Raw genomic sequence first — 13815 nt, forward strand, 5'->3', positions numbered from 1 at the left:
GGAAAACTGGTCGCTATTAGCAATGGCTTGACCAACAGCAGCAGAGACAGGACTCTTTTGATTTCATGGTTGTTATCCGTTGCAAAGAGCTAGTGACAGAGCAGGGTCCACGCACTTTCCCTTTTGTGAGATACCATCAATTCAGAGTTTGCAAGATGCTTCCAAAGTGTGCCAAGTTCCTTTTTTGATCAGATTTCTAGGTTGTACTGGAATCATTCTATGCAACACTGTTTCGTGTTTGAATGCATTTTTCTTTTTTGGGTGAATGAAGTCAGAAAAAACCCTTCTTGTGACATTAAAAAAACAAAACAAAACACCAAACAAGGACTATTAGTATTTTTTCCTTGTTTTGTATATATTGCAACATATTCTTTCACCCCTCCCCCCCCATTTTATGTTTCTTCTAGTGGCTGAAAGTGCTTATATGTGGCAGCAGATCTTATCATCTCTGAATAATTGATTATTAGTGAATTCATACATTTCTTTGAAGATGCATATTGTGGGTAGGCAATGGCAGAGGCAGTTTAATTTGTTTTATTCATACGTCTGCTGGGTCAACAGAGATTGAAGTTGCTTCTTTGTTCAAGGCCTTGTACAGTGGAAACAAGCTGAATTATGAGAAAAAGCACAGTGTATGTGTTTACAAATAACAGGGATTTCTAATGTGGTCATTACTATTATGCATACAATGAGCAGCAAACCATTTTTTTTTCATAGTTCACACTAGACATGAGAGTTTCTATGATGAATGTTGAGCTAGTACTTTATCATTACACTTTAAAGGGATAGTATCCAGGGGAAATATGAATGCTGCTTCTTTATTATTACCCACGTTTTTTACATCATATCTCAGTGGAAGTAACAAGGGCCTGATCCAATGCCTATCAAAGTCAATGGTAATCTTTCCATTCATTTCAGAGTGGTTTTGGATCAAGACCTAGGAATTGGTAGAGTTAATTTTCTGGATACATAGGTGTTCCAATGGTTAGATTGTGGGGGATATTGTAGCTGGTAACCAGCTGATATTGATTCTGACTCTAGGAATGAGGAGGAGGAGGACTGCTGGAGAAGAAGAAGCTAGTGTGCCCAATAGAGATGATTTAATTAGCATTTAGTTTCATGGAAATATCATAAAGATGTTAATAGTATTTTTTTAATCTTATTATTTGAATCATAACTGACAATATTTTTAAGTACTTTATTTTCATTGCTACAGTGTCTGTATCCCAGATTCCACTAAGTATCTATCTAGATGTGTACATACGTATATGTATAAGAGAAAAATTGCATCTGTGTGACTGAAACTTGAAGTAGTAATAGAACAGAGAGGTAGTTCATTGTCAGTATCCACCTACATCACATTCGGGGCCCAATCCTGCATTCCTGGTTGCACCAGGGCTGAAGGCTTGGGCCTTCTTTTTGAATTACTAGTTGCCTTTAGTAAGAAAGTAGAAAGAATAAGCAAAATCCGGATACTCTCTCTTTAAATCATAAGATGCATTTTGATGTTTTCTGTATGTTCTGGTTTATTCTTTTTTAAAAGAAGATTAATAAATAAATATACTGATGAGCTCAAAAATTATATTATATTATATATATTTATCCATAACTCAGAGTAGGTGATTTGAGAGAAAGCAGTTTTCTTAATTTGTTACCCTGTAAATAAGTATACATTTTTGTATAACAAATCAAGTTTGAATTATGAATTCCATCTGGCGTCCAAGCATGTGAATGTGAGCATTATTTGACTGTATCTTGTATAGATGTTCAGTGACGTGCTCAGGTGCTCAGCCGTAGCTGACTAGCGTGTGTGCTGTCATGCTAGCCGACTATGTGTACAGCATACCCAATGTTTAAAATAAATCTACAAAAATACCTTAAAAAAACAAACAACAACAAGAAGAGTAGTCCTTGGAGAAATGTAATGTTTCTGCAATGAATGTTGCATGCATTGATGGTGGTTTGTTAATTTTTTTTGTTTTGTTTTATTTATTTTGCTTCCGCATTCTCTCAGCAAAACAAAACAAACTTGTTCTAAAAAGTTGTATAAACGGAGACAAAAGCAGTATGAGAACTGTATAAAGAAAATGCTTGTAAATCTGTCTCGGTTTCCACTTTATGTATAAATCCATGTTATGGTTTTGTGGTTGTATACAGGATGTATCTTGAGAACTTATGCAAATTGTGCTGTATAAAGGCTGTTACCCCAGTCTGACTAATAAATATTTAAAATATCCACGTTGGTCTCTTTTCCCCATTGAATGCATAAATCTGTACAGAAAAGAATTTTGCTGATCCAAATTCATCCCCCTCATTGATTTCAGTGGGCTTACAGTAGGGTTGTATTTAGCCCACCTGTGATGCTGTACCCAACACCTATCTAGTCAAGCTGCCATTCCGAACCCTACATGGGTACTACCTCCCAAGGTGTTTGCAATTCCGCCATTATCCCACATTTTCAGTTTTAAATAGAGCTTGCTTTGCCCTAGGGTCCCTCAGGCAGATTAGCACCTGCATTTCCCAAGAGGAATGTCCATGCCTTGACCAGCGTTCCTCCTGGCATCTCCCAGACAGCACACATCAGTGTGATTGCAGCAGCACCATGGAACCATGTGCAGCATATCGCCTCCTCCACACCTGGCCAACTCTGGTATAAAGATGAGACGGAGACATGTCCCAACGCTGTACTGTCCACTCTTAGGAACCTATCACCCATGACAGCACTAGGAACACACAGAAACAATATTCCCACCCCACCTTCCAATGGGATTCTGGCCAGCTCCCTTAGAAAGGGGAGAATGGACTCCCCTTCTGGTACCCTGTTCACTGGACCATTCTGCCACCCCCATAGCAAGCCTCTAATAACTTAATTCTTAAAATTTATAAAACTATTATAATAAATTATTAAAACTATTTCTTATTTTTCAGCTCTCGAGTCTGTTTGGAAATAAAGAAGTAGTGGCAGCACGCTTTAATAATTCCCATGATCAAATTCATTATGAGAACATGAAAAAATTCATTAAACTGAGGATTTCCTGGATTCACAGAGGATTTTCAAAAAACATTGGCTGCTAATCCTACAAGTAAAATCTGTAATAACACCCACAATTCCCACTCCGCATCAGAAAGTGACAAAGTACACTGTTAACACATGAAGATTTTAAGTCCTGCTCGAAATGATAATTGAACACAAATTATTTGCTACAAAGGAGAATCAAGATGATATGAATTATGAAATATAAAAAGAATAAATCAGCAAGAAGTGTGTGGAATACAGAATTCCTTTTCCAAGCCACATGAATTGTTCAGATGTTTTTTACATAAAATTTTTGCAAACTGCTGTTTCCAGACCTGCTTTGAGATAAATGCATCCAGGAATTTCAAAATATAAGGAAACTGAAAACCTTATGGCTTTAATCTGTTATGTTTATAAGGTGCTGTGTTGTAGTAGCCATACTAGCCCCAGGATATGTAGGAGACCTGATATGAGAGGTACTATCTTTTATTGGACCAAATTCTGTTGGTGGAAGAGACTGAGGAGGAGATAATAAAGCAGATAATTTGGAGGCCTGGTAAGGAATAGAACTGTCTGCATCCTAGCAATATTCCAAAAGAATTACTGACAGTTCAGCCTGTTAAATTTTCAAGAGCTACCAAAGCAAAAGAAAGCTTATCATAATAGTTAGCAAGCATTTTTCATCCATAGACGTGCATGTCGGAACAAGATGGGTAAACAGATCAGGTGACTTCCCCCAGTGTCATCGTGTGTTAAACAGAGCCAAAGGCAGAGCTCGGGTCTCCTGCTTTCCAGTCCATACCCAATCAATCAGACCATGCCAAGCAGAAGAAATGTAGGCATGTAGGTCACTTTACCAAAACACACTTAGGTGCCTAGGAAATGTAGGTGCCCACAGGAGTAAGTGGCAGCTGAATGGGGGCTTTGAGAATCTCTATTTTGAATTTAGGCACCGAAAGTGGCAATTAGCCACCTAATTCCCCAGTGTAACTGCAGCAGGGCCAGGAATCCCATAGAAGGTGCAGAATAGTTCCGAACTGATGCATCAACTTTCTATTTTTGCCCAACCGTTACATTATGACAGCACTGATTTTGAGCACCTTTTATTTTCTGTGCATTCTGTTTTTAGTCTGTAGTCTACACACCCCCTGGCGCATCGTAATATGCTCACACTTTGGAATCTGTTTTCCTTCATCGTTAACCACCCTTGAAGTAAGCAAGTACCTGCTATGCTTTAGAATGCCTTGTGAAGAAGTCATTTGTGGATTCTCCTTCCCCATGCAACAGTGGATGGACGCCTGGAAGTTCCTATCTCTATGCCTCCTCCTCCGCTTCCTTCTCTTCAACCTTCTCCTCCTCCTTGCCCCTTCCAGCTATGTCTAGCCCCTCAGGTAAAGTGGTTATTTCATGCAGGCTACAGCGTACTAGGAGTATTCTAATGACCGTCATGGGGCTGTACTATAGTGTTCCCACACCGGACAGAGGGAAATCCCTCCACTGCATCTTCAAGATGCCAAAGGCTCTCTCTGTCACTAACTGAGTGTGTTTGTGGGCACAATTGTATCACTCTTCTGCCTCAGCTGGGTTTCCTATGGGTGAGGAGCCAGGGCTGGAAGGGGTATCCTCTATCAGCTATAAGGGTCTGTGACAGGGCCCACTCACCCTGCATTGGATGGGGAAGGGTTAACCCTTCCCCATTGGAAGGCATTGTGGGCTGAGGAAGCCATGACCCCTCAACTCTACTGGGAATGCTCCAAATGCACTAGTATAAAAGGGAGCAGCTCAGCTTAGTGGGGGCTGACCATTGGAGAGGAAGGATGCATGCCACAGGCTCCAGCCAAGGATCAGTCGAAGCCCGAGGCTGTGGGAGCCAGAGACGCTGCAACCCAGGCAGATGCCAGGTTACCCACAGAGGCCCTGCAGAGTCCAGAGTCACTGGGGCCAGTGCAGACCAGGGAACCTGGAGACAGAGAAGATGCCCAGACTGCAGCAGCGGGAACCATGGTAGGAAGCAGCCCAAGGAAATTAGTTAGTGAACTGGAACTTTGAGTCAGCGTGTTTAGGTCGGACCCCCCACCCCACTGACTCAGTGGCATGCGTTCTTGCCACTATCAGGGTCTTGGGCTGGGGCCCGATGGAGAAGGATGGCCTGGGCCCTCCTACCCGGGATGCCACCACCCCTCTTTTGTGCATGTAGGCCCCCTTCCCTGACTGGGGCCACTATGCCTTACTGCCTTGCTAACAGATGCGGATGTATAGACTTTGGCCACTAGGCCTTACTGCCCCACTAACAGAGGTGAATCTATGGCCTTTGGCCTCTAGCCCTAACTGCCCTGCTAGGAGGGGTGAACCTATTGGCTCTGGCCGCTGGGCCTTACTGCCCTGCTGAATCATGTAAATCTAGTGACTTTTGCTGTTAGGCCTTACTGCCCTGCTAATTGGAGCTAATCTATTGACTCTGGCCATTGGGCCACACTGCCCTCCTAACAGGGGCACACATACATTAGGATTAAGACATCTGTCCCCATGGTAGGGTGGCAGCGTCCAGAGCTGACGCAGCCAGAACATGCTGTGGATTGGACTTGTGTGGTTGATACATGTGGTGTGATTGGTGATGGGTGGGGGAGGTGAGTTCCCCATGTCTTACCTTACCAGTGTGGCTTCCTCTAGGGAAGGTCTACCATAGACAGGGTCTTCTCTGTAAGACAATTGCAGGAAAAGTGCAGAGAGAAGCATATTCCATTGTACATGGCTTTTATAGATTTAACAAAAGCCTTTGATACAGTTAGTGCATCAGGGCTTTACATTGTTTTGAAGAAGCTTGGTTGTCCACCTATGTTGCTAAACCTTGTGAAATCCTTACACAATGGCATAAAGGCAACTGTAATATAGTAAAACCAAGGGTCTGACTCATTTAACATCAACCATGGAGTGAAGCACGGTTCTCCTACATTGTTTAATATTTACTTCTCATTCCTGCTTCAACATGTGTTCCATGATGTTCGAGAGGATGTATCTTAGCACTAGACATGATGGAGGTTTGTTTAATATTGAAAAGTTCAGAGCTAAGATGAAGGTGAAGGAGATCATCATATGGGATCTGTTGTTTGCAGATGATGCAGCCCTTGTGGCTCACAGTGTTAATGCCCTACACCATCTTATTACCAAGTTAGTTGGCATGCCATGAGAAGGCAGCAAATCACCAGAGAGCATTCCATAGGTGGAAAGAGCTTGAGATAAGACTAAGGTTAAAGGCCACCATAGATGATCAGTATCAAGAGAAGATTGCATCAGTCTCTCCTTACTGGCAAAATGTTCTGAAAAGGCTCATTGCCATTGTGAGAATGCTTGCTACCCAAAGCCTAGCACTGCATGGCACTTCAGATCAGTTGTATGTGCCAAACAATGGAAACTTCCTTAAAATTGTGGAGCTGATGGCTGAATTTGATGCTGTACTCCAGGAGCATCTAAGAAGAGTCACCACCCAAGAAATCTACACACACCACTACCTTGGAAAAACAATTCAAAATGAGATCATACAGTTACTGGCAACAAAAGTCAAACAGAAGATTGTGGCAGATCTGAAGTCAGCAAGATATTATTCTGGACTGCACACCTGACATCAGCCATACGGAACAAGTGACTTTAATGGTGCATTTTGTAACAACAGAACTTAGTGAAAATGTCCCTGCAATGGTGACTGTCAGCGAGCATTTTCTAGAATTTATTGACATTGATGATACCACAGGTGCTGGTATGACAAATGTGCTTCTTAAAAAGCTGGAAGATAGGGGAATTGTGATAGCTGACATGAGAGGTCAGGGCTACGATAATGGTGCCAACATGAGAGGAAAGAACAGAGGAGTGCAGACACGGATCCGAGAGTTAAACCCTTGAGCTTTTTTTTGTCCCATGCAGTTCTCATTCATTGAACTTGGTGGTCAGTGATGCAGCATCAGCTTCTAGTGAGGCTGCTGAATTTTTTAATGTAATTCAAAGCATCTAGGTATTTTTCTCTGCATCAACTCATCAATGGTAAATTTTGAAGCAACATCTGGGAACATCCTCTCTGACACTGAAACCACTGAGTGCCACATGATGGGAAAGTCGAGTGGAGGCGATAAAGCCTATCAAACACCAAATTGGGAAGATAGATGATGCCATAGTTGCTATGACAGGAACTGTTCGTGGGAGAACAGTGGCAGAGGGAAATGGAATCACCAGAAACATACATAACTTCAAATTTCTGTGTGGCTTAGTGTTGTGGCATGACATACTGTTTGAAATAAATGTTGTAAGCAAGAGACTCCAAGGTGTTGACCTTGATATATCTGGAGCAATGGAACAACTGGACAAAGCAAAGTCATACCTACAGTCTTATCGGTCAGATGAGGGATTTCAAAACGTTCTGAAGAGTGCACAGAAGTTGGCAGAGGAACTTCACACTGAAGCTATTTTCCCACCCATTCAAGAATACAAGAGTCACTGAAGAAGAAGACATTTTGATTACGAGGCATGGGATAATCCCATAAGAAACCCCAAACAACAATTCAAAGTTGAATTCTTTAACCAGGTGCTAGATTGTGCAATACAGTCAGTTGAAGAACTTTTCATGCAGCACAAGGAACACAGCAGTATATTTGGGATGTTGTATGATGTTCCAAAACTCCTCACTATACCTGAAGAAGACCTACACCAGCAATGCAGGGCACTAGAGACAGTGTCACATGATGACATGCGCAATATTAATGTGAGTGATTTAGGTGATGAACTGAAAGCCCTTTCAAGATACATTTCAGCAGGATCAACTCCAAAGGCTGTTCTGGAATATATGTGCACAAAGAAGATGACCACCCTCTTTCCAAATGCTTTTGTTGCTCCACGCATACTTCTAACACTTCCTGTAACAGTTGCCAGTGGAGAACTCAGCTTCTCCAAGCTGAAGTTAATAAAAACACATCTACGCTCCACAATGACACAGGAGAGGCTGGTCGGCCTTGCAACCATTTCAATAGAGCTTGAGCTGGCCCAGACTGTGGACCTTCAGGACGCAGTTCAAATCTTTGCAACCAAGAAGACACGGAAAGCACCACTTTGATTATTCAAACAGATAAAAATGCCAGTGTTTACTATGCAGACAAGAAAAGTTACATTTGCTATTCAGGCATTTGAAAATTAAGTGTTACTTAAAATTTTGAACAAGGCATTTTAAGTTGTTAGTTCTCCTTTATTGGGATAGGTAGCAGAGCAGTACCATGAGAGGAGTAGAACAGGAAGAAGGCAGAATTGAAACCTTTCAAAGTTTTGGCCCAAGCGAGGGGGCATGGGGCATCATTTGAGCTCCCCGCCTCAGGTGCCAAAATGTTGTGGGCTGGCCCTGCCGCTCTGGTTGGCGGTGTTAGCTTGTAGATGGAGTGAGGCATTGTGAGGCGGACTGGCTCAAGCTTTGCGATTACTGGCATCAGAGGAGGAAAGAATCTGCGGCTCGGATTCAGAGCATTGCTAGTGCCTGGGTGTGCCCTACCTGTGGATGTGACTGTCATTTGTACATCAGACTCCGCAGCCATCAAATAACTCAAAGGCATATACACCACGCTCTGTAAAGAGCGACGGTGTCATTGACCTAATAGACACCCATAGGGAAACTCGCCTTGGCGCCTGAGACCAAATGGACAGGATGCAAGGTATTTGGCTATGAGGTCTAGAAACTCCATTCTGGCATTGCATGCTGCGATCATGTTCATTGCATAATTCCTGTGTCTGTTCATACACACATGGGCACCCTGTTGTGGCTTTCTGAGGTTCACGTATGTGTCATCGACAGCTCTGAACTGAAGGGAAGTATGTGTTTCGGTAGAATTCTGTCATGGTTCTCCTCCAGGCAGGTGGCTCTAACGGGAACTGAGTGTATTATATTAACCTGCATGGTTGACTGTAGTGACCAGAAAGTGATCCAGTATCCTTGAAGTGCTTGAGTCACTGATGCCGGTGGTCTGGGCAGTGCCCTGATCCCCAATAAGGCCACAGCAATGCTTGCTTACATGTATGGGACTGGGACTGCATGACACCTGTGGGTAGCAGTGGCTAGGTCCTCCTGAAGGATGTTACACAGGTGGTACGTAGTGTCTGCGTTGAACCTGTAGTGCCATATGCAGGCCCAGTCTGAGACCCCTATAAAACTTCAGTGAGGTCAGAGGATGCAGGTATTTCCTTGCAGATGGTGAGATTTGGCCTCTGCTGCCACAGGAGCCACTACAATGCTGTTGATCGTTATTAGTAAATCCAACTCTCCAGACTTCCCAGAACATGATCCCTCCCCCCCCCCCGCCCCCAGGCATCCCAGCCCACTCCCTAGCCCTGTCCCAGCTCTCTCTCTCCAGGAAGACCTCCCCCACTGTGGTTCCCATTCCCTGCCCCATCTGGCTACCCCAGATATTCCTCACCTTCACCCCTGAATTTGACCTACTACCTAATCCCCTGCATGGCTATCCCAGACCTCATCCCTGATCAGCTACCTGTAAGGATTGATGGGAATTCAACCCAGGCCTGGAGGGCTCCCAGGCAACCAACATCCCCACGCTGCCACCCGGCAGCAGCTATATCCTGGCTGCTCCCTGTGACCCAATCTGCAGAGCCTGAACACCACAGAAAGTTCCACCTTGAGTGATCTGACTGACAGTGGTCTTAGTTATCCCTGATTGGCTCCTTGATCCTATATAAGCCCATGGGGCATACCTAGAAGTGTCCAGGCAACAATGTGGATTCCTGGCTAGCTGCCAGGACTGTCCTGCTTCTGAACTCTTGGTATTGATCTTGGTTATGTCTTGGATTCTTTCTGCCAATCGGCCCCCAGAACTGCCACACGGACCCTGATATCTGGTATTAACCTTCGGCCTGATTCCTGACTCTGTCTCTCTCTAACCCTCATCTTGACTCCTGATTCTGAGCCCGGCTTGACCCTCAGCTTGACTCTTTTGGCTCTTGATCCTGACAATGGCTCTGACCCCTGGCTTCATTTCCTGGCTCCTCAGCTCCTGCAACTAGTTCTGTCTTTCTCCACACCGAATCCTGGTTCCCAACAGTTTTCTCTCTCTCTCTCTCTCTCTTTCTCTCTCTCTCACATGCTCTTCTTATGCTGCCCTGTGGCCCTGGCTGCCTTTTCTTGAGGTTACTCAAATGCCCCTCTACCCAACTGTGGCCTGCATCCAGCCCTCCCACAGTGGGGAAGGACCTTTATTGGGTGTTAGACATTCTCTGAGCACATTTACCAGGTTGGGCCTCACAGGCAAGATAGATGCTTCTCCATCTGTTTTACCCTGCTTTGTGGCTTGCTCTGGGGTTTAGAAGGGAGATAGATGTTCAGAGGGCTAGTATGAGGCAGCAGTACGTGTGCCCAAAGGTAGAAATGTAAGAGCCAAAGGGCAGTTAGGCACTTAAGTCCCTTTGTGAATCTAGCCCAGAGTCTTATTCTTATTGCAGCTTGTTTTATTTACATCATATGTGCTGGTCTTTGAACAGAGGTGGTCAAATAGCACATGGGTATTCCCCTAATTCAGGAATCTCCCAGACAGCAATACCGCCTCAAGAATTGCAGTGTTGTCAGCTCCTGTGATTTTTATGGTGAGTCTAATGATATTTGGTGATTTCATTAAAGTTCCTAGAGGCAAGTGATTATGTAAGAATTTCAGCTTTCACTTTTTTAAAGTAAACTTCTAGCCTTCTTGGTATGGAGAAGAACCTGAAAACCTGAACTGACTGTACCCTAAAGGCTCCAAAGCTAGATGACAAATAAAAAGAACCCCAAATATTTTATTTTTTAAATCCCCTGATTTTGTGGGGCTTGACTCATGATTTTTAAACAGTTGGGGTTGACAATATTGGAATAAACTCTAGATAGAAAGATTAAGGAGCAAATTCTCCTGCTGACTACAACAGCTCCCCCAAAAAGAAGCTTCATGCCAAAACTAATAACAATGCAATACTTCTTCAAAGACTGAATAGTGCTAGCATGCCAAGAAAAATACAGGAACTTAAAACTATGCCACACTGCCATCTGCTGGCTCTGACTATAACAATAACATATGCCCATTCAACATTGACCTCTGCTGGAACAGAACTGGACCTGATCCAAAGTCTATTAAGTCAATGGAAAGACTCCCATTAACTTCAGTAAGGTTTGGATACTCTCATATAGTAAGGGTCTGTCTAGACAGAAATGCTCCAGGGAGGTACTGTTTATTTAAATAAATCCATAAACTCATAAAGTAATAAAATAAAGCCTTCCCAGAGAAGGTTTAATCACTACAATCTCTTCAGTTGACTTGCAAAGCAGCTGTCAGTAGGTGACTTGACAACAGAGCTGAGAGAAATGTAAAAAAAATCCCATCAGAAGTGTTAATGAGGGAGAACTCTGATGATGTTCTGAAGTTTGGCACTGGAGAAAATAAAATGCATCTGAAAAGAGAGTTCTTGGCATTGAGTTACCTTGAACAATTTTAAAGGGCAAGCCTGCTCTCATGCGTCCAGAATATGCAGAAGGAAGAGGCACACAGGAGGATCTTTCCATCTTGCTGGAAAAATGTAATCAGCACTTGGGAATTAAAAACAAGAAAAAACATCAAGGGGTGAAAAAGGTTAATTGATACTTTCAATTAGAAGCATTAAATATCACCTCCAGGATGCCAGCGCTAAGTGTGAAAACAATGTGTCAGTACTTCTTGTTGGTGTGGAATTTTTAAAAATGCTCCTGCAGTCATGAATTTACACATTTCAGCAACATTAAGCAGCATCATTTTTTCCAGTGGCTCTTGACCTCATTTTCAGTAGAGAAAAGACAACGTTAGCATCAAAATTCAATCTAATCAGTAATTACAAATCCCCAAGTGATTTTAAACATCTTTTCAATTATAAAATATTCTAATTGTTATTTTATTGGTTGTTATATGATGTATGCCTATAAATATAAATATAGCATCCTAGAGACAAATCTGGCACTAAATAGAACTAAACATAGTATTACCAAATAAAACCTGCTTAGTTACTGTAAAAATAAGTTGCATATTTAAAAATGTGTTATTTTTCTTTGCAATGGTTCTTACATAAATCTTAATATAGCACAAAAATAACCTGATGCACTTTTTAAAAAAACAATTTATAAAGGTTGGTATATTTTCAAATGGAGGAGAAACAAGGGGGGGAAATCAAATGCCCAGCCTAGCCCACATTATTTAAAAACTGGAGGGGAGGGGGTTATCCATAGTACAGGAGATTATAGCAACATAGTCAATACTACCCAGTTTATCATGGCTATACTCATTCTAGAAAAAATAGGGGGAAAAAAGAGTTCTGTATCACATATAGGGTGACCAGACAGCAAGTGTTAAAAATCGGGACGGGGGTGGGGGGTAATAGGAGCCTATATAAGAAAAAGCCCCAAATATCAGGACTGTCCCTATAAAATCAGGACATCTGGTCACCCTAACCACATACATTTATGACTAATGCATATGTATGTGACTTGCAGTGTTCTATATTATGTCATGGATCGCCTTACTGACCACACTGAAGTTTGATCAGTGTACCTCAACAGCAATAATACAAACAAGTGGGCAGTGGAGCTACTGGACAGCATAACAGAACTAGGGACAAATTGTGTCCTCAGTTACCTCTTTGATTGTGTTTCAATAGCGCAACTGAAGACCGACTGTTTCATTCTGCTTCTCTAAATTTTCAGGGCAAGGGTGGGAGTTTAAGCTAGTGCTCATGTTGAGCATGTCAATGAGGCATTGTGCCTAAGACAAACACAACGGGCTAGATTCCCTGGCTATTTCTGGCCCCTTTGTGCCACTCTGGCAATGCAAAGGGGCTGGAAAGCCATCAGATCTCCCTAGGTAAGGATTCTCCTGGTGTGTAATCACCAGCTGGCACAGAGCCAGAGTGGTCTGCCACAGGTGGTATGACTGGAGCATTACTGCCTTCCTGCAGTCTTCAGCTCGTGTGATGCTTGTTGTAGGTCAACTGATTAGAACGGCTTTGAGGCTGCTCTATTTCATGCCAGGGTCAGACCAGCTTAGAATTGGGCTTAATGTCAGGGAAATGCAACTTTATGGCTTCCACCTCAACTGCACCCAACAGGAACTGGGTGAAACTGTGAATCTAGGTGATGGTCTCCAGATGTTCACATAAGATGCAGATCTGAGTAGTTCCTATTACACTTTTCTGGAGTGTGACATACAGTCCCCATACCCACATCAGCCTAGTTACCTCTCATGCCCACCTGCTTTGGGAAGTCTAGTACCACTATTCACCCTAGAATCACACAGTCCTACAAGGTCCTGGAGCGGGATCTCAGGTTAGGAGGAAGGCTCCTTGCCCCCATGGCCATCCACACAGAGCTAGATACATTAGTTACATCAATTGTTTACACCACTCCATGTGGTAAATTTGCTATGCCATTTGATAACATTGTGGCAAACAGTACAAAGTCATTAGGAACAATCATCTTAATAGGATGGTTCTGCATCTTCCATTATTCATTTGAGGCATATAGGACCAAAAATGTACTCCTGCCATAACACCACCGACTTTAACAGAGTTATTCCAGCACAGGAATTTGGTCAATAATGCTTAATAAATATTCCATTAGGAATTAGGTTTGTGAAGAGAGAAGATAAAATACTTTATTAAAGGCACAAGCATTCACCTCAAATCAAGTCTGCTCAGGCATCTGGAGCTTCTAGTGCCCAGGACACATGCTAAGAGTTTTTAACACATGTATTAGCATACTCACTCTCACTTGG

Source organism: Emys orbicularis, chromosome 1 (assembly GCF_028017835.1).
Source record: "Emys orbicularis isolate rEmyOrb1 chromosome 1, rEmyOrb1.hap1, whole genome shotgun sequence".
Classification (NCBI taxonomy): Eukaryota; Metazoa; Chordata; order Testudines; family Emydidae; genus Emys; species Emys orbicularis.